This window comes from Callithrix jacchus, chromosome 2 (assembly GCF_049354715.1).
Source record: "Callithrix jacchus isolate 240 chromosome 2, calJac240_pri, whole genome shotgun sequence".
Classification (NCBI taxonomy): Eukaryota; Metazoa; Chordata; class Mammalia; order Primates; family Cebidae; genus Callithrix; species Callithrix jacchus.
The window spans coordinates 182,749,969-182,774,758 of NC_133503.1; the positions used below are offsets into that span (position 1 = coordinate 182,749,969).

Genomic DNA, 24,790 nt, shown 5'->3' on the forward strand with positions numbered 1-24,790 from the left:
ATTCTCTGATAAAAGGAACTCAAGATCCTCGAAAAAAAAAATGGCTGAGTCTAGGTCTGAGGCAAGAAAATTATAATGTATATTATGCATTTTGAAGTTAATGTGGACTATCTTATCATGCCAGGACTTAAGGAAGTAGTCACTAAACAAACCAATATGGTATGCCAAAAATGACATAGATACTAATTGAAAGAGCTCACAAAGGCCAAAGCTGATACAATTTGGCCAACAAAATAAACAGTGTCAAACGGTACTAAACATGAAATACAAAATAAATATCCGTGATATTACACTGATGCATATAAATTACTGAATGAATTAATATACAAACAGGGAAACAAACAAATAGGAAGAATAAGTAAATTTCTCTCAAAATTCTAAGTAATTCACATTATTTTCCCCTCCAGCAGATGAAGTTTAACTTTGTATCCCTTGAGTGGGGGCTGCTTTTAGTGACTTGCTTTCAAACAGTACAGTATGGAAAGGTGGAAAAAAAGAAACTTTATCATACAAACTGTGGCAAACAGTGCTTCAGTCAGATGATCAAGATCTGTGTCAACAGTAATAAGTCATCCTGATGACACATGTACTCTTAATATGAAGTGACAAAAATAGTACTTTACCTCTATGGTCTTCCTCCCGAAAACCATAGACTCAGTCTAATCATGAGAAATACATCAGCCAAATTCCAACTGAAGGACATTTTGTAAATGTCTGACCATTGCTTTTCTTTCTTTTTTTTTTTTTTTTTTTTTAATTTTACTTCAGATTCTGGGGTACATGGGCAGATCATGCGGGATTGCTGCATAGGTACACACATGGCAAGGTGGTTTGCTGCCTTCATCCCCCAATCACCCACATCTGGTATTTCTCACCTCATTATACCTCCCCACCTTCCCCATCCCCTGCTATCCCTCCCCTAGCCCCCTACAACTGTCCTGATGCTCCCCTTTCTGCATCCACGTGTTCTTATTGTTCAACACTTGCCTCTGAGTGATAACATGTGGTGTTTGGTTTTCTGTTCTTGTGTCAGTTTGCTGAGAATGATGGTTTCCAGATTTATTCATGTTCCTTTGAAGGACATGAACTCATCATTTTTTATGGCTGTGTAGTATTCCATGGTGTATATGTGCCACATTTTCTTTATCCAGTCTATCATTGATTGACATTTGGGTTGGTTCCAGCTCTTTGCTATTGTAAACAGTGCTGCAATGAACGTATGCTTTTCAAAAGGTTCAAGATCATCAAAAACAAGAAAAGTCTAAGAAACTATCACTGCCCTGAGAAGGCAGAGAGAACATAATGACAAGGCAATGTGATATCCTGGAATAGAAAATGGACATTAGGAGAAAAACTAGTGAAATCATAATAATGTGTCAATAGTGGTTCATTTGGGTCCATCTATCACAATGTATCAAAAGTAGCCTTGTAAGTATATTGTACGAACATCAAAAGTACATTGACAAATGCACTTATGATTATAATGTAAGGTATTAGCAATATTGAAAATCAGACATGAGGTATATAGGAAATTTCTATGCCATCTTTGCAACTTTTAAAAAATGTAAAAATAGTCTAAAATAAATGTTTATTAGAAAAGTTAGTTAATTCTGACTGTATGTGTTTGTCTTTCCAGCTCTGCTCCTTAACAGGTTGGCTCTGTTGGGGAATACAGCCAAGCTGGAACCCTGTAGCAGTTGGAAGTTTTAAAGAATGCTGGTCTTTTTAAAGGTAGGTTAAAAAAAAATCTTATCAGGATACATACTTTTAACTTCTTAATTAATACCTTAAAATGCAAATTTAAAACTTCTTTACTCTTTACAGTAATTTTATTAGAAATCAAAATGTTCAAATATTTATAGACAGTTGATATAAACACAATCAAATCATGAAACTTGAAGTAACTAGTTATTCCTATATTTTTTAGAATATAGAATTCTTTATTTTTATAATTCTTTACTTGTTTAGCTTCTTTGTTGTATTTTTCCTCACAGTTTCAATTTACATGCAGATTTGAGAAGATCTAATGGCTATGTGCCGCATAAAGAACAGAAAATGATTCCCGCCTTTTGTATTCTATTTTTATGACACTTTGCCTAGTCCCTCATAATTAGTGGGTATTATGTTTGTTAAATTGGTTACATCTCATTTCAAAGGCAAACTTCTGTTGAAGCTCTCATGTAGGAAATAGATAAAGTCATAAATTTTCTTGTCTTTCGTCAAGAAATTTTATTGAACAATATTGATATGGCACAATCCAGTTGTTTCTTGTGCTAGCAATTGTAATCTGCTTTTCCTTTGCTGATGGTAGGGATCTAAACACTGAGATTTAGACAGTTACAGTTAACATTCACAGACATAGTAATTAAAGTGCTGCTTTGACACTCCCTGCTTGGAAATGGGAGAATCTACTCTCAGGCTGTAGTCAAAACAAGCTTGATTTTCTCAGTACTCAATCAGTGATCAATTAAGATTAACCACTGATAGAACAACTCAGACAAGGTTGAAGAGATAAGACAGATGTGTAATTAAACTAATGAGGCCTAATGAATCTTCCTGTGATATTTGCTCAAATTCTCTGTGCATGCTTATATTTCTGATGCAGAAAAATGTAGCCTTTTCTTTTTCTTTCTTGGAATTCTTTTATGAGATTAACTTATTCAGTAAAGATTAGGCTTTAATGTAATTTTAAACCATTATCAATTACTTTCAACTGTCAGATTTAAGTAAAAACATTTCAAATTTTATATTAAAAATGTAAGATATAAGACAGAAATAAAATGAACCACTTGATATCTCAACTATTAATAATTCCTGTTCCCCGTGTTCATCTCTTTTATCTATCAGTTTGTTCTCATCAATATTCAAAATTTCTATGTAGAAAATGTCTCACCTTTCCTTTGTAAATTTTTTGCAATTTTTTGTAGAAATTTTTAATTTCTAAATCTCTATCTTGGATAATTTTGGATTGGGGTTTCAGTCCAGGTCTTATATTTATAGAGTAAGAGAATTGAACACTTTGAATTTAATTCTTATAAAAGGCAACTTTATATTCTTAAATATCCATGATTATATCAACCTCATTGTCTGTGATGCAAATATGAAAAATGAAAAAGTAATACTAAGCCATTCCAATGACTGATGCAGCACTTTCTCTCCTTTTCATTAAAACATAATGTAGCATTAAAATATTCAAAGATCCAAATAAATGAGAAGAGATGCACACACTTTCCAATGTCCTTTGGTTTGCTCTGTGCTATAAAAAAGAAATAAAAATAGTTTGACATTTGTTTAACATACAGCTACTTTAAAGATAATAACTTGGAAAAGATAAATTTAAAGAAATTGGCATGTTTATTTGTTTTTAATTAGAATTGAATTCACATTGATGCAGAAGACATTGAGGAGAATGGCTTGAAATTATTTTCTTTTTAATGTGAGGCTTTTCATAAATGCCACATAAGAAAATAGACCTGAGAATAATCTCAGTGTAATGCAATAACAAAATAGAAAGTGATCATCGAGGATACTGAAGATACAGGTTTCAAATCATATGTATTAATATTTTTTATTCAGAAAGAAATTTTTATTTTATTAATTTGATAATAATAATGCCCTGGGGGCTGTTTATGATCTTATCACTTCCTTTTATAATTTTATTTTTCAACAATCACAGATAATAATCAATTATTTTTTTTCCTTTCTTTCTTTCTTTTTTTTTTTTTTTTTTGAGACTTAAATAAGTCTCACTCTTGTCCCCCAAGCCGGAGTGCAATCTTGGCTCACTGCAACCTCCACCTCCTCAGGTTCAAGCGATTCTCCTGCCACAGCCTCCCAAGTAGCTGGGATTACAGGAACCTGCCACCATGCCCAGCTAATTTTGGTATTTTTAGTAGAGATGTAGGTTCACCATGTTGGAGAGTGTGTTCTTGAACTCCTGACCTCAGGTGATCCACCCGCCTTGGCCTCCCAAAGTTCTGGAATAACAGGCATGAGCCACCATGCCCAGCCTTTTATTTTTTAAAATATTTTGCAAAACTTACTCTCATTCTACTCATTTCTCACTTATATTCATGTTTGCTTAATAAGTAATTATATTAATTTATTATAAATTATGCAAAAAAGTAAAGAGAAAGAGAAATAAAATAAATCTTATTTTATATGGTTAGATGAGCATTCTTGGATCATTTATAGAATACTTTCTTGTTCTAATATGAAAAATATGGTCGAAATTGGCATTTTTTGTCTGCCTGTAGTAGCTGGAAAAAGTCAGCAAAATTCAGACAAAGGACATTTGAACTAGGCTATAAAGAGAAATAGATAAAAATATGTAAAGAACAGGATATAGATGTATAAAAGGCACAAAGATAAATGATATTATTTCATATGTGGTGAATTTTAAACCGTTTGAGGAGTTAGAGAATAAAATGTGTGTCAAATATGAGAATAGCTGGTGGATAAATTCAGAAGAGTAGGCTTAGATGATTAAAAAACTTTAATGAAAGTAAAAAATATGTCTGTTATTTGGGCTTTATCTGTCTACATCTTTTACAGGATGTAGTGCTATGTTTTGTTGGTTTAGTCGGTTGGTTTTTGAATGTAGAAGAATAACCTGATAGAGAGAGAGAGAGAGAGAGAGAGAGAGAGAGAGAGAGAGAGAGAGAGAGAGAGAGAGAGAGAGAGTGTGTGTGAAGATAATTGCTGGCAATAGATTGAGAAAGTATATATATAAGATCTTTTGGGACCACCAATTTAATTCTATTTCTATCTATTCTGTATAATTTCTTAGAAAATTAAATAAGTATTCAAAAATAAGTTATTGCAAGACATGTTTACATAGTTTTGGGCTTTAACTAATGTATTCATCTGTTCTCACAATGCTAATAAATATATACCTGAGACTTGGTAATTTATAAAGAAAAAGAAGTATAATGGATCACAATTCCACATGGCTGGGAAGGCCTCACCATTATGGTGGAAGGCAAAGGAGGAGCAAAGGCACATCTTACATGGTGGCAGGCAAGAGAGTATGTTCAGGGGAACACCTGTTTATAAAACCACCAGATCTCATGAGACTTATTCACTATCATAAGAACAGCATGGGAAAGCCCCTCCTCATAATTCAGTTACTTCCCACTGGGTCCCTCTCACAAAATGTGGGAATTATGGGAGCTACAATTCAGGATGAGATTTCGATGGGGACACAGCTAAATTATATCAACTAAATAGAATCTTTCAAGATTCCATTAATAGTTTATTTTATGAAGATGAGGATGCAAAGTGTGTTGACAAAAGGAGAGTTTTGGATGTGAGCTTTTCACTGACACAGAGGCAAACAAATCTAGGATCTATCATTTTTTAAAAAAACAAAACAAAAAAAAACCAAGTCTTTGGGGCATTGGTATGAATATCAGGTCCTGACACTCAGAAAACCTGAGTGATGTGGTGAAAGAGAAACTGATGGAAACACAGAGGGAACAACAAATCTGCTCAGCCAGGAGTGGATTTGAGCATTTCTGGTTTTAGTGCTCATTGTGTCCTGCTGAGTTGACAATAGGATTCAAAAAATGAATTGCAGAGCCATCTGTTTTTTATAAAAATGTACTTTGTAAAGAATAACTAGGAATCATTTGGTAAATTTTGTTTGTGATTTTCCCTGACAGGTTATTATTTGAGTTGCAATTAGCACATCTGAAGAAGATAAATGCAGGGATAGTTCTAATTTTGGTAATTGTCAAAGGTTAATAATTCGAGACATGCCTGTTAGGATTTCACAATGGACTTGTCAATGGGAATTATGATTCATCATCTACACAGAATAAAAAGGACAGAAAAGAAAGGAAAATACCGGAGCAGTTGATTATTCCAACTTAGACTCTACCAGACTTGTAATTCAGACGAGTTATTCCAATTACTCGTGATTGCTTCAAGCCTCCAGATTATTAAAACAGGTTTAAAACCAGTGAGAACAGCAGAAAAGAGTACATTAAAAAAGGTATCCCAATCTTCCATGAATTATCCTTTATGAAATTTTCTATTTCTTTGCTCAATGTTTAATTTCCATAGTCACAGACCACAGGATGTTCTTAAAATCGTTCACACTCAGAGACACAAAGGTCATTTACATGCATTTTATTCTATGGTGCATATTTTCAGTTAATCTTAAAGGTCACTTTCCTTCTGTGAGTCTAAATATTCAATGCCTTAGATAAAGATGAAAGATACAAATAAACAGAGGATCTTTCTTTTTTCTTTTTGGCTTTAGAGCTATCTTGCTATATTTCATGCTGCTTTGATTTTTTTGTGATAGGTCAGAATCCAGGTTATTGTGCTGTCACTCAAGTTGGCTTAAAATATCCTAAGTACAGAATCAAGGAAATACATACATGCTCTTTGTTCTAATCAGAAAAAAAATTATACTGCAGGAGTGATGAAGAGAATTCTTGGCTATGGTCTGTGGGACAACAATCCATAATTTACTTTGCAGATGTCTGTGTAATTTAAGCAGCAGGCAGAACAACCATGCAGTTGTAGCTGCTCTGGGGAAAGGATACCAAGAGGCTCATAAATCATGGTAAGGATTAAAAGCAATGAGCATTCATCTTCTTAACCTCATAAGGCAATATGGGAAAGCCAAGCATCAGAACATACAGAGCATGGAATCTGTGCAGGGATAAAAGATGCCAGAGCTTTTAAGGCTTCTCTCAATTAACATTGACCTCTCATTTGCGAGTCAACAGAGCATAATTTTAAAATTGATTAAAAAGAGGCCCTTCCCATATCAAACGAAACTGAGCAAGTGACACGATAGGTTTCTGGGCCATAGTAGAAGTGAAGTCAAATCATATGGAAGTGCTAATCATTTGCTTTGATTGAAGTATGTTTCTTCTGGGGCAGCCTATGAAAAATAACCTAATAAATATCCAGTCCACAAGAACTGTCATGTTTAACTGAACATTTATAAATGGCTAAATGTCATGAGAAAATTCTAACTTCAGTGTAGTCAAGGAAAGAAAATACAGACAGCTGGCTCCCTCCTATAACATTTAGTAAATAAATGGTCTGTTACTAATTCTTTATATTTGAAAAATTATCCTAATCAAAGGTCTCTGGATTCAGATGAGTAATTCATACACAGTAAGGCAAGTTTCATTTTGTGTTGAAGATAGAAACTTTAATTAAATTTTAAAGCTTTGGAAAAAGGATAATCTGTTAAGTTCCCCAGCATTCTTTTGAATCAGCTTCATGATACAACTGAACTTGCCAATTTTATAAGAATGACAAGACAGTGCAGAAAATAATAAAATCAGTTATTCAAGGACAATCATGAGCCTATTAAGGACATACAAACTGATTCCATTTCTGATTCTCTAGTTTAATATCAAATATCCCTTGGCAATGATTCTTTTCATATACTGAGTACATAATTATCTATTTTAGTTAAGGAGAATTGTAGTGTGATTAATCCAGAGTGGCAGATCATTTTTTATATAGATTTGCCACTGGAATATATTTTCTGTTCATATTTTAAAATGATTTTTTCTTACTTTTGAGAAAGTCACACTGCCCTATATTTGAAAACAGCCAGAATAACATTCCAGATACTGTAACTTGGGCTTCGTCTACACTGGGTATATCCTATTCTACACCCCATGCTAGGGACAAATAACCATCCTTTCCATTTGACAGGCAATAATATACTCCTCTAGTTCAAATATCTTTTTCTGCTACTACTTTTTATTCCTCCAGAATAGGGATTAAATATGCATTCTTTAACACAAGCTCATATAATGATTTTTAAGTATATCAATGTTGTTATATTGTATAGCATTGTACTTAGTTGTTCTTTACCTGTTTTCTAACAAGACTATGCTGCATTCCCAGGAACTGTTCTAGTGAAGGGGACACAAAACTTAGGAACTCATATAACTAAGACTGATTACTAAGATAAAGATATGGGGAAATGTACTTTATATAATTGAACTAAAAGTAGAATAAATCACTTTTCTTGACTTTCCAATAACCTCTGCCATTTAACCACAAAATCATGAGTTTTTCAAAATCTGCTAAAAACAGTAAAACTACCTTTTAAGAAGAGCCCACTGGGCTGGGTGTGGTGGCTCACCCCTGTAATCCTAGCACTTTGGGAGGCCAAAGCAGGCAGATGACTTGATGTCAGGAGTTCCAAAACAGCCCTGTCCAACATGGTGAAACCCTGTCTCTACTAAAAGTACCAGGCATGGTGGTTGGTGCCTGTAATACCAGCTACTTAAGAGGCTGAGGCAGGAGAATCACATGAATCCAGGAGGCGGAGATTGCAGTGAGCCAAGATATGCCACTGCACTCCAGTGTGGGTAAAAGAGAAAGGCTATGTCTCAAAAAAAAGAAAAAAAAGAACAACAAAAGAAAAGCACACTATTTGTATCTATGTATACTTATATAAATTACATAAATTAATTTTTAAAATAATTATGAAAGGAAAATAATTAGCTTGATTTAATCATTACATAATATATGCATGTATCTAAATATCACATTATACCCTATAAACTTATATAATAACTATGTGTCAATTAAAAATACAACTAAGAAAGATTCCAATATTGGCAGACTAGATTTGAGAAATAATATTATTTGTTAAATGTATACATTTGACATTCTTAAATGCTTTTATGTTTCAAATATGTTTGTAACCAGACATATTTGGGTGCCATGTTCTGGGTGACAGAAAAATAAGAACTCACTTTGCACCTTTCATTTTTTCTGCTTAATAATGTATCCTTAGTTTACATAAAATACCAATATACTTAGAGGTAGGGGGATGGATTATAGACTTATGGATTAATTTACTCAAAGTGTTGAAAATAGTCTATGTATTATTTTGTGTCAAGGATTCTTCTCTGGGTTGTGGATAAATTTATGAAAAATATCATTAAATGTTACTAACCATGTTGGCATTTACATTCTAGTGAGGCAAACACAAACAAGTAATTAAATTATATAATATTTAAATTATGCATATATAAGTTTATAGAAAATGATAAATGTTATGCAGAAAATTAGCTGGGAAGAGTGCCAGGAAGTGTCTGTGTTGGGCAGAGAATAGAAAATGGTAGTTTGCCAATTGTGAAAATATGTTTCAAGAATATCTTCTTGATAAAACAACATTCGAAAAGACTTGAAGGTGATATGGATGGGAGGAAACCTTGAAAGTGTCTGAAGAAGAGCTTTTCAAATTAAATCACAAATTTCAAGTCTCCACTGTTCAAAAACCAACAAGGCAGCCAGTGTGACAGAAGCTTGGAGAGAGTGGGGAAGGATTATAGAAGAGGTTTGGCCCCAGCAGTTTGGGAGGCTGAGGCGGTCAGATCACTTGAGGTCAGGAGTTGGAGACCAGCCCAGTCAACATAGTGAAACCCTGTCTCTACTGAAAACATAAAAAAATTAGCCAGGCGTGGTGGCACATGTCTTTAATTCCAGATACCTAGGAGGCTGAGGCAGGAGAATAGCTTGAAACTCGAAGGCAGACATTGCAGTAAGCTGAGATCACGCCACTGCACTCCAGTCTGGGCCACAATGAGACTCCATCTCAAAAATAAAACAAGAAGAAGAAGAAGAAAGAAGAAAGAAGAAAAGAAGGAGAAGGAGAAGGAGAAGAAGAAGAAGAAGAAGAGGAAGAAGAAAAGTAGAAGAAGAAGAAGAAGAAGAAGAAGAAGAAGAAGAAGAAGAAGAAGAAGAAGAGGAGGAGGAGGAGGAGGAGGAGGAGGAGGAAGAAGAAGAAGAAGAGGGAGAAGAAGGGGAAGGGGAAGGGGAACGGGAGGGGGAGGGAGAGGGGGAGGGGAGAGGGGGAGGAGGGGGAGGGGAGAGGGAGGAGAGGGAGGGGGAGGGGGAGGAGGAGGTGGTTCGACAGGCAGTAGGGCCTTGAGGACAGTGGAAGGACTTTACCTCTTCCTCTGAGTAAGAACAGAAGGCATTGAATGGACCTGAGTGGAGCAGTGCCTTGATGCGTTTTATCTTTTCAGAGGACTTCTCTGGCTGATGTGTTGATAGTGCACTATAGACGCCCAGGGGTGGAATTAGAAAGCTTCTTTTTTAGGCAAGTACAACCAGCTGGTGAGCAATGATACTAGGGAGGAACGGAGATACAGCAGAACAGTGGATGAACAGAAGAAAGCTTGAGACAAGATGATTGATGATGCATTATACATGCAGTGTGAGGAAATGAGAAAGATCCAAAATGAATTCATGGTATCTGGCCTGAGCAATGGGACTGTGGTTTTGTCATTAACTGAGTAAATGAAGTCTGAGCTTTCTTTAGTCCGCTAAGGAGAAACGTTGACTAGGCAAGTTGATATATTCATACAAAAGTCAGGAATGAGTTTATCCTAGTAGATATGTTATATGATATTGACTGAGATTTGTTTTTTTAAACAAACACATGACACTCTCTATGTCAGGTGTTATACTATAATTTTAGGATGTATTATGTTTAATTAGTCCTCCTAAGAACTGTATGACAAAGGCACTATTAACATTATCTTCACTGAGCAGATGAGAAAATGTGGCTAAAGGCTAAGGCAACATTTTCCAAGATCACACAGCTGGTAAGTGGCAGAATTGGGATTCAGACCCAGGCACAATAGAATGATTTTACCCAACTTGACCCAGAATTTGATCACTAATGGAACAAGTTCAGACAAGAATAGAAATACAAGAATGAGGCTCGGGGCATTGGAGTGGAAAACATCAGGGGAATGAAGACAAATCAAAAATGAAACAAGTGGTCAATTCAGGAGAAAGACGGGAAGTGTATCTGAAATCAAGTGAAGGAAACCTTTCAACTGGGTAAATGGCTGCTGATGAATCTTAAAAGATCAAGGCTGAGCACAGAGCATTGAAAATCACAATGTGGATTCCATTGTTTATGTTGACAGCAGTGTTGATGTATTGCTGAGCAAACGTTTGATGAGAATTATGAAAACAAAGACAGAATTAAGTTTCCACATCAAGACAGAAGCTTGAAAGGAATTGCTGAGAAAGACTTATTTGGAATTTTTGTGCTATTTTAAAGTAAAGACATACTTATGGTTCCTAGTTCCAAACTCACAAAAACAGTTTGTCATACACATTTCAAACGACCAAGGAGAGATTATAACAAAATGACATAGATCAAAACTCATCTGTATTATGTTTCAACCTTTTCATCAGAACAGGTAAACCTAGAGCACCCTCCCAAGACTCTTAATTTTTATATAATCAAAATTAAAATTAAATGGGTAATTCATCATGTTATTAACAAAGTAGTGTTGACTCCTTTGGACCTTTTAGGGTTGCCTGGACAGTTCAGGTTGCAATGCTTAGATGTGTTGGATATGTCACCAAATTGTGGAAGTCGCAAGCTCAGACTTCATGTTGAATTGCCTAGTTTCCAATTCAGCTTAGCTATTTATCAATAGTGACAAGTTACTTAACCTCTCCATTTCCTGTTGTGTTCATCTACAACATGAAATAATAGAGGTCCAAGAGCAGTGTGACTCGAATTGGGTTGTTTATAAGGATTATATGAGTTCATATTTGTATACGCTACTTGTAAAACTGAGAACAGTGCCTGGTCTATAACAAACCAGTTTAAATGGTTTGTAAAAATATAAGTTATACATTTCTGTTTCCCTTTAAGATCTGCAAGGAATAGAATGTTCTTCGTCTTCTATATTTTCACTGTGTCAGAAATTCATGGATGCCCTTCCACGTCAAGGAAGCTAACTCACATTGCAAATATTCAAGAGTATTGTACTCAGTTAATATTTCTTCTCATGGATTTCACTGTACTCATACTGGTTGTATGTTCTAAAGTTTATTTTTTTCTTATATTTCTAAATTTGTTTTTTATGCTGTGAATTGCTGTACATTCATTTAATGAAATGTCTTCAATGAGTATAGCTGGCATATATATATATATATATATATATATATATATATATATATATGCATATGTATACAAATATGTGTGTGTGTGTGTGTGTGTGTGTGTGTGTGTCCCAACTTGTCAGACTCTTCATATTACATAGACCATAGCAAGACATTGCTCCCATATGGAAGGTGCTACTGAAACTCTTGACAGACACAAAGTCCTTGGATACAATAAATCATGTGTAAAGAACACGTTTAGCCCCATGACCTTGTTAATTAAAATTATAACTGGCCGGGCGCGGTGGCTCAAGCCTGTAATCCCAGCACTTTGGGAGGCCGAGGCGGGTGGATCACGAGGTCGAGAGATCAAGACCAACCTGGTCAACATGGTGAAACCCCGTCTCTACTAAAATACAAAAAAAAAAATTAGCTGGGCATGGTGGCGCGTGCCTGTAATCCCGGCTACTCGGGAGGTTGAGGCAGGAGAATTGCCTGAACTCAGGAGGCGGAGGATACGGTGAGCCGAGACGGCGCCATTGCACTCCAGCCTGGGTAACAAGAATGAAACTCCATCTCAAAAAAAAAAAAAAAAAAAAAAAAATTATAACTAAAAAATTTCCATTTTCTCACTTTTAATAATATTTTCCCAGTCCTAAATAGCCTAATAACATAATCACTGTTCAAAAATTCTCAAAGAACATCTTTAAGGAATGCTTCTGTGAAGAGTGGTAGGATTCTTTAGTTTTTGCTGCATATGATGAGGCAGATGGAGAAATTCAGTTTTTAAGCATGATATTTATTCCATTTTTTCCATGTTGTTTGAATTCATTTTTTTAAATTTTGCCCCAAGGGATGCCTGCCATCTAAGCACATGTCTGAAACCAGATAGAAAACATATGTCCTGTATACCCTTGGGGTGTGACAGAAGGGGTGAAATATAGAGTAAGTCCTTCTTCAATTGTGCAAAAGGGTGTTTGTTTGTTTCCAAATGGTATTTCTTCAAAAGTGCAAGATGCTGTGTTGTAGCCTTTTGATAGTTAATTATTGTTGCAATTTCTTTCAAAATATGGAAATTATTAAACCTTGGCATGAATGTACCTGGGGTATCACTGTACCTTCTTCTTAAAGACAGAGATTATTAAAGCTTGGCTATGAATGTATCTGCAGTATCGCAACTCCTTAAATCCAATTCTCCAAGCCCATCACAGAGTGCTCCTTGTGTTTGTTGAGCAACATAAGGTAATTCTAGTAATAAACTTGTGCTGACCTTGTATCTCACAGGCACATGGTATGGTCTTTGTTTCTCCACGTTTTTTTTTAGAACCACTGCCCCCCTGTTAAAGTAAGTCCTCACTTAGCATCATCAGTGGATTCTTGGAAACTGCAATTTTATCTAAAATGCCATCTAATGAAACCAGTTTTACCATAGGCTACTTAATATAAACAAGATGTAAGTTCCTGTGGCAGATTTCTGTCCCAAAAAATCACAAAACTTCAAAATAAAGACCAAACACTTTTTATATTTGACATTGAAATACATGTGAGTTATGTACACATTTCAGAGAGATTCATAAAATAAATAAAATAAATATTCCTGCCTGCAGCTCAGGGTACAAGGCAGGTCCTAGTGTGAGTGGGTGGGGATGAGCATGCCCTACAATGGAGCAGTGCCATCCCTGACAGACCACTGTTCCAATGTAGTGCATACACACACCCACATCCCCATTCGGACTGTTTAGACACACTGATTCACCTAATGTGTACAGCTTTGGGATGAAGGAGGAAACCAGAAGACTTGGGAAAAACTCACGCCAATCTGGGGAGAATGTGCAAACTCCACGAAGATGATGGTCCTGGCTAAGACTTGACATTTTTTATAGTTTCATCGACATTATTATGATACGATGTTGAACAAAAGATGTTTTTTGAGGACTTACTGTACACCGTGCTAAACCATATACACCCCAATATTATGAGCTTCTCAAGTACAACCCTCCTAATTCATGGGTGTTTCTTGTGATCACACTCAGCCCAGAACACCTTTCTCCCTTTATCTAATCACCTGCACGCTGCCTCCCCCATCTTAGACCATCCCATTGCTAATAGCTTGTCCACTCATCCAGTGTCAGATTGCTTTTGTCTTGACCATCCCCTCACAGTATTTATTGGCTGCTTAGTTATCTGTATCTAACATGATATTGCAGACTTGTTTCCAGAACCCATGCTCTCATCTCAGGCCCTGTGTCCTACTCTGCCCATTCTCAGTTCAGTCTATTTCTGTCTCTCATCCTTCTTTCAAGTACCCAGCCTTTCCTCCCATCTCACGCTATCCATAGACTTTCCATCTTTAAAGGAATGGCTTTCTCCCTTTTTATTTATAATTACCTGGAAAAAAATTTATTCACCTTAAAGATCATCTCAATAGATACTTCTTAAAGGAAAACATAAAGATAAAAAAAATGATAATAATAAATAAATAAACAGACTATTTAAAGAAAAAACCTATTTTTGAAATAGTGCATGCTCCCTATACTCTAAAGCTGTGTTCAATATCAAGTATAGTGCCTAGCATGTATTTATGCATGCATGAAATTTATTGTATTCATCTATCAAGTGATTCATTCATTTATTCAAAAATTTTTCTCAGTATATTTCATGCACCTATTTGAATGCCTTGGGATAGACTCAACAAACCTAACATGTTTCGGCTCCCCTGGAGTTCATGATGTAGTTGAGGGTGTCAGAAAAGCAACAAATGAATTATTAATTTAAAAGAAATGATTAAAGACTAATAATGTACAATAAAGCCAATCAAGCAAGTTGATGTATTAGGAGCACACTGGGAGTTTAATTCAGATTGGTGTCAGAAAACCTGCCTCTGACTTGAAGCCATTTAAGCCAAGATATGAGTAACTGGGAGAAAAGTGTTGAAAGTAATAACCAGTAGAGGCAACACCCAGGAGGCATAAGTTTGGAACATTTGTGGAACAAAAGTGAACACCACAATGGCTGGAGGGGGCAGAGAGACACTGAGAAAGGGATGCTATCTAATAAGTTGTCTGGAAACAAATCCTTTGGGTATTTTTTGACTATCATAAGGAGTTTGGTGCTTCTGTGTGTGATTAGTGGATTGAGCAAAGAAATACCATTAGTATAAAAAAAATGATTGGTGTTCTGGTGCGGTGGGTCACACCTATAATCCCAGAACTTTGGGAGGCAAAGAAGGGTAGATCACCTGAGGTCAGGAGTTCAAAACCATTGTGTCCAACATGGTGAAACCCCATCTCTACTGAAAAAGTATAAAAATTAGCTTCATGTGGTGGAAGGCACCTGTAATCCTAGCTACTCAAGATGGCTGAGGTAGGAGAATCGCTTGAACCCAGAAGGTAGAGGTTGCAGTGAGGCAAGATCGTGCCACTGCACTCCAGCCTGGGCAATAGAAGGAGACTTAGTCTCAAAAAAAATCATTGGTGACTTCAGGAAAGCAGAGGAGAAAAACCTTATTCCACACAGGAGTGTGGGAGTGCTATCTGGAAGGAGCCAGACATTGAGACAGGTCTTAAAGAATGAGCGATATTCTGCAAATAAAGTCAATATAAGAACTGCACATTCATAGAGGAATGAAAAAACAAAAGTTTAGAAAACAAAAAATCAGGCTGGGCAAGGTGGCTCATGCCTCTAATCCCAGCAACTTGGGAGGCTGAGGCAGGTGGATCACCTGAGGTTAGGAGTTTAAGACCAGCCTGATCAATATGATGAAAACCCATCTCTACTAAAAATACAAAATTACCCAGGCATGCTAGCGCATGCCTGTAATTCCAACTGCTCGGGAGGCTGATGCAGGAGACTCGCTTGAAACCAGGTGGTGTAGGTTGCAGTGAGCCAAGATCATGCCACTCTGCTCCATCCCAGACAAAAGATCAAGACTCCATCCAAAAAAAAAAGAAGAAAAGAAAAAGAAAATGAAAAATCTTTGTTAGTAGGAGACTATAGATATGGAGTGTGCTATTTGTCTAGAAAGAAGTCTGGGAAGTGCTGGGAATTGGAAAGTGCTGGTGTTTTCTTACTGGTTATCTGTGATGTAGAGTTCTTTTGCACATCCCATATACTGAATTCTGGAGGTGAGAAAAAAAGTTCTCCAGGGCATTGCTCTCTGATAGCTTCTATCAGGCTATCTCTCAACCATGGCTTCTGAACATCAGCAATGTCACCTGCTATGGGCTGAATTGTGTCTCCTCAAAATTCATATGCTAACGTCCTAACTCCCATTACCTCAGAATGTCACTGGAAATAATATATTTAAAAGATGCAATTAAATGAAAATGAGGTTGTTACAGTGAGTCCTAATCCAGTGTGATTTATATCCTATAAGAAGAGGATATTTGGACACAGACACAGAGAGAAGGCAATGAGAATACAGGGGAGAAGATGGTTGTCTACAAACCAAGGAGAGAAGCTGAACAGATGTGTTATTCAGGGCTGTCAGAAGAACTGCCAATACCTTGATTTTAGAATGCTAAACTCCAAAATTGTGAGACAATCATTTTCTATAGTTTAAACCAAGCTTGTCTAACACACAGCCCATGGCCAGTGGCCCAGGATGGCTTTTAATATGGTCCAACACAAATTTGTAAACTTTCTTAAAACCTGAAAATTTTTGGCTTATTATTATTTTTAAGCTCATCAGCTTTCATTAGTGTAGGTGTATTTTCTATGTGGCCCAAGTCAATTCTTCTTCCAGTGTGGCCCAGGGATGCGGAATTGGATATCCCTAGAAGTCATCTAGTCTTTGATATGTTGTTATGGCAACCCTAGCTAACTAGTATACCATCCCATGAATTTTTGTAACATACAACAATTTGTCTCCTTAAATGGAATCCAAATAAAGAAAATGTGGTATATTCATACCGTGGAATACAACACAGCTGTTAACAACTCAGTTAGGATAACGGCCTCCAGTTGCATTCATATGCTTTGCAGCAGCATGAATGCAACTGGAGGTGATTATTCTGAGTTAACACAGAAACAGAAAACCAAATACTACATGCTCTCATTCATAGGCAGGAACTAAACATTGGGTATGCATGGGCACAAAGATGGGAGCGATAAACATTGGGGATTCTATTATAAAAGTGAGGAGAGAGGAAGGTGAGCAAGCATTGAAAACTACCTATGAGGAAATATGTTCACTACTTGGGTGATGGGATCATTAGGGGCACACACCTCAGTGTCACACAGTCTATCTACAACAGACATGCAATATACCTGCAACAAACCTGCAGGTGTACCTCCGGAATCAAAATTCATAAGCAATAAGAAATGGGGAAGTTGGAAAAATAAAATAAAATAAATAGAATCTAGGCTGTTATGTAAGTAAAGAAAAGAAACCATTGAACACAACAGTGCTTCCACCTCCCTGACTCACAATGACAGTTCTTGACAAAGTGTTGACTGCATCTCTCAAAACATGTAAGGTTGCACAGTTAAAGGCACTAGCGTTAGTTCTCTCTACATTTTTACTATAAAAGGAGATTTACTTATCAACCCAATAATGTTCATAGGAGCTAGTTAGTTGTATGGGGTTTATTTAAAAGTTGTATATTTAGTAGAAATGAGTTAGCAAGCCATGATCATCCTCATTTTTTTACTGATTAAAGATCAGTAATCTTTAATTATTTCAATTCCAAAGTTAAGAAATTTGCATAGGGTCATATTTGTTTTCTTTTTTCTTTTCATCTATAGATTTTCTGTCTTTGTGGATTTTCTTCTTATGAAGAGGGAATATTTATAAGCACTTTTTCTTTCTCAGTTCTCCTGTTCTCTGACCTATACCATAGTATGAAATGTCTTCTTATGCAGGCATTGCCCAGTTTGATTGGCCCATTACCACTCAAGGCAAGAAAAAGAAAGCAGAACTCTATATCATCTAGATGAAATGGATTGCTTGACATTAGGGTAGCAAATCTGGAATCAGAACGGAAGGAGTGCAAGGCAATATTACAAGAAAATAAAAACTAACTTTAGGCCCTCCTGCTGCTAAGGAGATGGATGCAGGAGAATCTCTTGAGCCCAGGAGGTGGAAGTTGCAATGAGCTGATATTGTGCCATCGCACTCCAGCCCGGGCAACAAAAGTGTAACTCTGTCTCAAAAAAACAAAACAGAAAAAAAACTCACTAACTTTAAGTGATGCTGATCTTCTCTTTATTGCAACTGTATTCAATTTGAAATTAGTCTTGTTTTTCCTGTGAGTGATATGCGAAATATTACATAAGAATATGGATGCTTTATGGTTTTAAATTTTTTTCCAGCTATAATCAAATGGAAAAGGTGAAAATAACGTATTTCTCACTATTGCTCTAGCCATTAAGATTGTATTAATTATATCAAGTGAACATATAATTTAAAATTATACCTTGTCTTCCTCAATAGGCAAACTCAAACACTATTAAAGAAGAATATAAAATTAGTACTTGTCATACATTTCCATGAAAGTGTTTCACTGTGGCTTGCACTTGTAATCCTGGCACTTTGGGAGGCTGAGGCAGGATCTCACTTAGCTCAGAAGTTTGAGACCAGCCTGAGACCTGGTCTCTACAAAACAATTTAAAATTTAGCTGGGCCTGGTGACATGTGCCTGTAGTTCCAGCTAGTCCAGAGGCTGGGGAAGAAGGATTGCTTGAGCCAGGGAGGCTGAGGCCGCAATGAGCTGTGTTTGTTCCATTTGTCTCTAGCCTGAGGCACAGAAGGAGATCCTGCCTCAAAAAAATAAATAAAATAAATAAATAAATAAATAAATAAATAAATAAACAAAACGTACGAAAAATCACTGCACAAGCATCACAAAGCAGTTTTAAAATATTGTTTTTACATTTATAGCTATAAAACTGCAGCAAATGCAGCTAGTGTTGTTAATAAAATAATATCCAATTAAAACTTAAACTCTTCGAGATTTTTTTTGTAGTTCTATCTTCAATACTAAAATTGCAACTGAAATCATGCCAACAGTAGAAAGAGCATTTTAATTCTAATGTGATTTCATGGCAGTTATCAAAGGACCTTTATTTCTAAGATTTACAGGTTGGTGCGACAGTAATTGCAGTTTTTGCCATTAAAAGTAATAGCAAAAACTCCAGTTACTTTCACATCAACATAATAGTAGGAAAAAATGGCTGTCATAAAGGTACCAGGGGATTTTTAAAACTCAGGTAATTTAAGACATGCAAACATATAAATGACTATTATGAAGGAAGATGTTTCCACTCATAATACCCTAGGAACTGGGCATGCCATCCCACAGGACCACACAGGGAAGTACCAGGATTGGCCAGTAGGTGGAGGGTGCAGGAGGCAAATGTGGGCACATGAATCGTTATGGAAACCTCTGTGATTTCTGCAGGAGGAGCAGGCAAGGCAGGCTAGCTTGAAGAATTTCAGCAGACTCTGGGACATAGGGGTAGTTCTTTGTTGTCTGGTACTTGGCCCTGGGATAATTACGGATAGCGGCCCAGAGTTTAAGAGTCCAATAAAGAAGGTGATTAGAGGTATGATTTCTGGATTGGTTGGTTTGCATGTGTAAGTCACATTCCCAGGGAATTGTTTGGTATCTCTTGGAATGAGCTAACCCTGTGAGGGGTGGTCCTTCCATGATCAGTGAAGCCCCCTGTTGTAAAAGCATTACAATATGGGAAATAAAAGGAATAGTTAACAAAACTGCATTCACTTGACTTCCTTTGCAAAGTTCTGTTTTTTTAATATAGCTATGACACTGGAAAAATTTTTAAAAAATTAAATAATGGCAAGGTAAAAGGACACTCATGGAATAAATATTTAATTTATTTTGCACAATTTTCACCATAAATGGCCATCTATTTATGGTTTAAATGGTTAAGTCATTTTTGCTTCATTATTTAAAAGTAATAAAAGAATAGCCGACAAAGAATATTGGCAGATTCTGTTTGAAGACTTACTTTGCTGTCAGTTTCCGGACTTTCCTGTATCAGGTGTGTCAAATCATGTTAACCTGGAACACTACAAGGGTACGTTTCTTTGTTACAAATTATTTTCCTTTGAGTTACACCATCCCCAATTCCAGAATATATTATATGACTTCTGCTTTTGCCCATTAATGCTTTACTGTGATTGATGTGGTATCAAAATAAGTTATTAAAACAAATTGACATTTATATTATGAGACATGTCTGTCATATGAGATAAATAAGATGGATTTACATAACAAGACAAGCACGTAACATTGTTAAAAGTTAAATGTTAGTATGCATCATTGCATGCCAATATTAAGCACAGTTCTCAGTTGCTCACATCCTGCTCTGTTAGTGTGAGCCGTTTGTCTGGATATGTGTATTCACATTAAAATACATGCAGGTGTTAGGTTTTGCTAGCCCTGAGGTAAGGAGGTTTTGCTTTCTTCAATGTTGTACTGATGTGTTTTTTTTTTGCCATTAGCCAATGAACAATAAATATTTTTGGTAGATTTCTTTCATCTCTAATGTGTATCATTGACATACATTTTTACAGCCTCTAGACTCAGTCTTCAACTCAGCTTTATGTTTTTATTTTTGTTTTTGTCTTTGCTTTTACTTTATTTTTCATGTAATGTATGTATAGCCTGGTATCCATTGCTTTCTGTGCCTTCAGGTTGCATTTTCTTTCACTGGCAGTTAAATTACAGCATTTCCTTTACCAGGTCTGGGACATCCCTGATTTGTCATTCTATTATTTATCGTCAAATTATGTGATTATGTGATGTATATTTTACCACTGTTTTTTACGTTGTCCACTACATACCCTAAAAATCAATGTCCTTTCTTGTTTTGATTGCTTGTTCAAAATATATGCATTGGCCAGGCACAGTGGCTCACGTCTGTAATTCCAGCACTTTGAGAGGTCAAGGCAGGTGGATCACTTGAGGTAAGGAGTTAGATACCAGCCTGGTGAACATGATGAAACCCCGTCTCTACTAAAATACAAAAATTAGCTGGTCATGGTGGCACATGCCTATAATCCCAGCTACTTAGGAGGCTGAGGCAGTAGAATCATTTGAAATCGGAGGCTGAGGTTGCAGTGAACTGAGATCATAGTGCTGTGCTCCAGCCTGGGTGACAGAGCAAGACTCTGTCTCAAAAAAAAAAAAAAAAAAAAAAAGTATACACACACACACACATATATGTATATATGTATATATACACATATATATGTATATATACATTTTCCTCAGTATGTATTTAATCTTAGACACGTTTATGTACTACCCACAGATGTGGCACTCTCTGACCCCTAAGTTAGGCAAGAAGGTCTTTGCAAACATCTAACCTCTCTGAACTTCCAGATCTGGATGTGAAAGTTGGAGATAATGAACACCTCACTGTGCAACTAATAATTACGTGTCATCATAATTGCCCATAATTATGTCTGGTTTCAAGTAGGACTTTTCAGATCTGCACCATCAGAATTATTGGTTAAAATTACTAGTTACCACTTCCTGTCCTTTTGCTTCATCTGTAATTCAAAGCCTATTTCTATTTGTTTTATTGACTTAGATTATGACAAGATGAGTATTTTGTGTGTCTAAATATAACATCTGGAAGGCAATAAAGTGGTAATATTAGTTAGTGGGTGGTGACTTTTATATCTAGAGCCACTATATACTGAAGGAACTAGTGTACGATAGGAAAGGCGACAATTTCTGGGACTAGAACTAGAACTATGTTTCAGAGGAGAAAGGAGAGTTGACATGAAGGAAGTACCAGCAAGGAGATCATGGGAAGAAACAGAGAGATGATTCTGACTGTGACAACCAGTAGAAAAGGCTTGATGAGGAGAGGCTTAGGGCAGGTGTGGGGCAGCAGCTGTGTGCAGCTGCTGGTGGGTGAGACTTTCCAGCTGCATTAGTACTACTTTCCTGGAAGTCACTCCGTAAAGGTCCCTGATCCGGTGCTGGAGACAAGCCACTACTGGACCAGAAATGCTTTAGCCCTTAGGCCCATCTTGGGTTGTGTGTTCTTTTGCTCTGATACCCTCCTAGCAAAGCATTTCTTAATGAAAACATTAGAAATATATGAGTAAATCAATAAAACAGAAAGATAGGCATTTCCATCATTATTTTGATGTGATTAATTTCTTCCTTGTAGCTCAGGTGTTTTCCTCTATTATTTGAAAAATTATAAAACAATTTCTTATATGCTGTATATGTTTTGTTAGTCCATGTGAATATATAAATAAGCTAAAATCTAACTTAAAGCTCTATTGTAAATGCTAAGGCTAATGACACCAGAAAATGAAATGGAAGATAGAGCTATAAAAATAGTACTCTAAATCTAATTTAATAAAAATGCTTTCTGGAGAAAATCCAAATGATTTAACTTTATGATGACAGAGGGGAAGGAAAGCATAAGAATAAAAAGGATGAAGGATTTCTTTTAAGAAAGGATGGTTGTCCACTCCTATAACCCCAGCACATTGGGAGGTTTAAGAAGGAGGATTGCTTGAAGCCAGGAGTTTAAGGCCAGCTTGCACAATGTAGCAAGGATCTGTCTCTTTCAAAACAATATGGATATTTTAATTACCTGGGCATGGTGGCATGTGCCTGTAGTTCCTACTAGTATGGAGGCGGAGATGGGAGAATCACTTGAGGAATTGAAGATTGCAGTAAGCTAATATTAGACCATTGCATTCCAGCCTGGGTGACAGAGTGAGACTCTGTCTCTTGAAAAGGAAAGAAAAAAAAAAAATTCTCTTACAATATACCAAATTTCTCCATGAATAAGTTAACAAAAAATTGATGTTTTTATACAATTGAACAACATTCATGTGGTGTATTTTCACAAATATATCAACTTAGAAGTACATAGAAATTGTTCTTTACAAAAAGCTACATTATACATTTTCTAAAATAGTAAGGTAAAATGCTATTTTCCTTAATATTTCCCTAGATGTTTGCAAATAGGTATCCAAAAACCCTTGAAGAATGAGTTTGTAATTATACAAACATAATTTACATATTATATATAATATGTTATTATTATAATATTATGTAATACTATGTTATTAAATGAATCATAATGGGAGAAATACAAATATGTAATTTGAAGAGACGTATTTGTGCAATATAAACAATTGCTAGAATTTATACTAATTTCTGTGAGGCTCACATGTGCCAGGAGGGCTGACTTATGTTTCTATTTCCTCATCCTCTCTATTTATGTTGTTCTTTGTACTTTGGTGGTCCTGGCATCTCCCTGCTGATTCAGTATAAATATTGATAGAAACAGGGGTGCCTTTACTTTCTGAAAGGCTTCATGGTTTGAAGGAATTGAGTCCATGTCAGTGCTCTCTAGTTCAAGTTCATGGTGATCATCTCTCAATCCACATTCATTGTTTAATGACAGCACAATTCTCATCAAGTGTTCAATATACTTTCCATGTCTCAAACTGAAGGAGTACGCAACATAAAGAAGTAGAGTTGGGAGAGAGAGTTCAGATCCAAGTACATCTAAAGCTGGGTCTACTCTCTTTAATTCCCCACTTTGCTTCCCCTCAAAATTTTTGTCTTCCAGGCAAACCTCATATGTTGCATCTGCCTTTAAGACCTACCTGTGAAATCCGTCCCTTTCAAGCAAGCCACTGTTGACAGAAGTTAGAAGTTAGCCGGGCGCGGTGGCTCACGCCTGTAATCCCAGCACTTTGGGAGGCCGAGGCGGGTGGATCACGAGGTCAAGCGATCGAGACCATCCTGGTCAACATGGTGAAACCCCGTCTCTACTAAAGATACAAAAAATTAGGTGGGCATGGTGTCACGTGCCTGTAATCCCAGCTACTCAGAAGGTTGAGGCAGGAAAATTGCCTGAACCCAGGAGGTGGAGGTTGCAGTGAGCCGAGATCGCGCCATTGCACTCTAGCCTGGGTAACAAGAGCGAAACTCCGTCTCAAAAAAAAAAAAAAAAAAAAAAAAAAAAAAGTTAGAAGTTAAATGTTAATTTAGCATAAATATATTTTACAATATATACTTTTACTTTTTAACAAATTATAAATAAATAGTATTTTCTAGAAAAATGACAGATTTCTAGAAGAGAAAAAGAAGAAAATCAATATCACTTGTACCTAGCATCCAAAGATATCAAAATTTTTGTTTGTGAATTTCTTGAATTTTCTATGCATTATTCTAATTTTTAAGCTTAGCAGCATTACAATCCATCTTTTTGATAACTTATGATTCTGTAGACGATTTCTTATTGTTGGAAAAAGTTTGTTTTTGAAATTCGGTGTTCCCAGCCTTCTATGACCCCGATGTCTTCTGCTATCACTTATTCCTCATTTCCTATCCCCATGTCTTACCTGAACCTGAATAGGCAGATTTCAATTCTGCATCAGGTTCCTTATATTTCTGTTTCCTAGGCAAGTAAATTTTTCCAGCAGATGTTCACAAACAAACTCATTTTCTCATTGTGTATAGATCTCTACTCACCTACCTCCTTGTCATAGGTTCGTCCATCAGTACATAGTCTTAAAGTAGTAACAGGCCCAGCAACTATCTACCACTTGAAAGGCTTTACCTGTTGGCTTTTTTCAATTTGCATTACATCACTAGGAAATCACCTCTTCATGTTTGCAGAAATCATGTCTACAGCTATATTTGCAATACCTAGAACGTCTCCTGGCATAGTGTAGGTGTTCAATAGTTATTTTAAAAATGAATGTGTTCATATATATTTGTTGTTTTCAATGTTTTTTTAAATTTGTTTCTCTAATTATGTTATTTTTTTTAAATATCCTTGAGGCAGTAGCAGTATCTTAAAATTTTTCTCATCTTCTCCTTCAATTAAAAGAATAGATGTCACATGGCAAAAACTTTGACATGACATA

The 24,790-nt window shown here is 36.1% G+C and overlaps 1 protein-coding gene across 1 annotated transcript in view; it reads left to right on the plus strand.

Moving 5' to 3' along the window:
* The window catches only part of CDH12 (cadherin 12), a 1,144,846-nt gene that overhangs the window by 362,527 nt on the left and 757,529 nt on the right, over positions 1-24,790 (plus strand). The window contains exon 2 of the mRNA XM_008992219.5: positions 1,637-1,731. The gene's annotated coding sequence lies outside the window, so the exon portion shown is untranslated. The remainder of the gene's footprint in view (positions 1-1,636; positions 1,732-24,790) is intronic.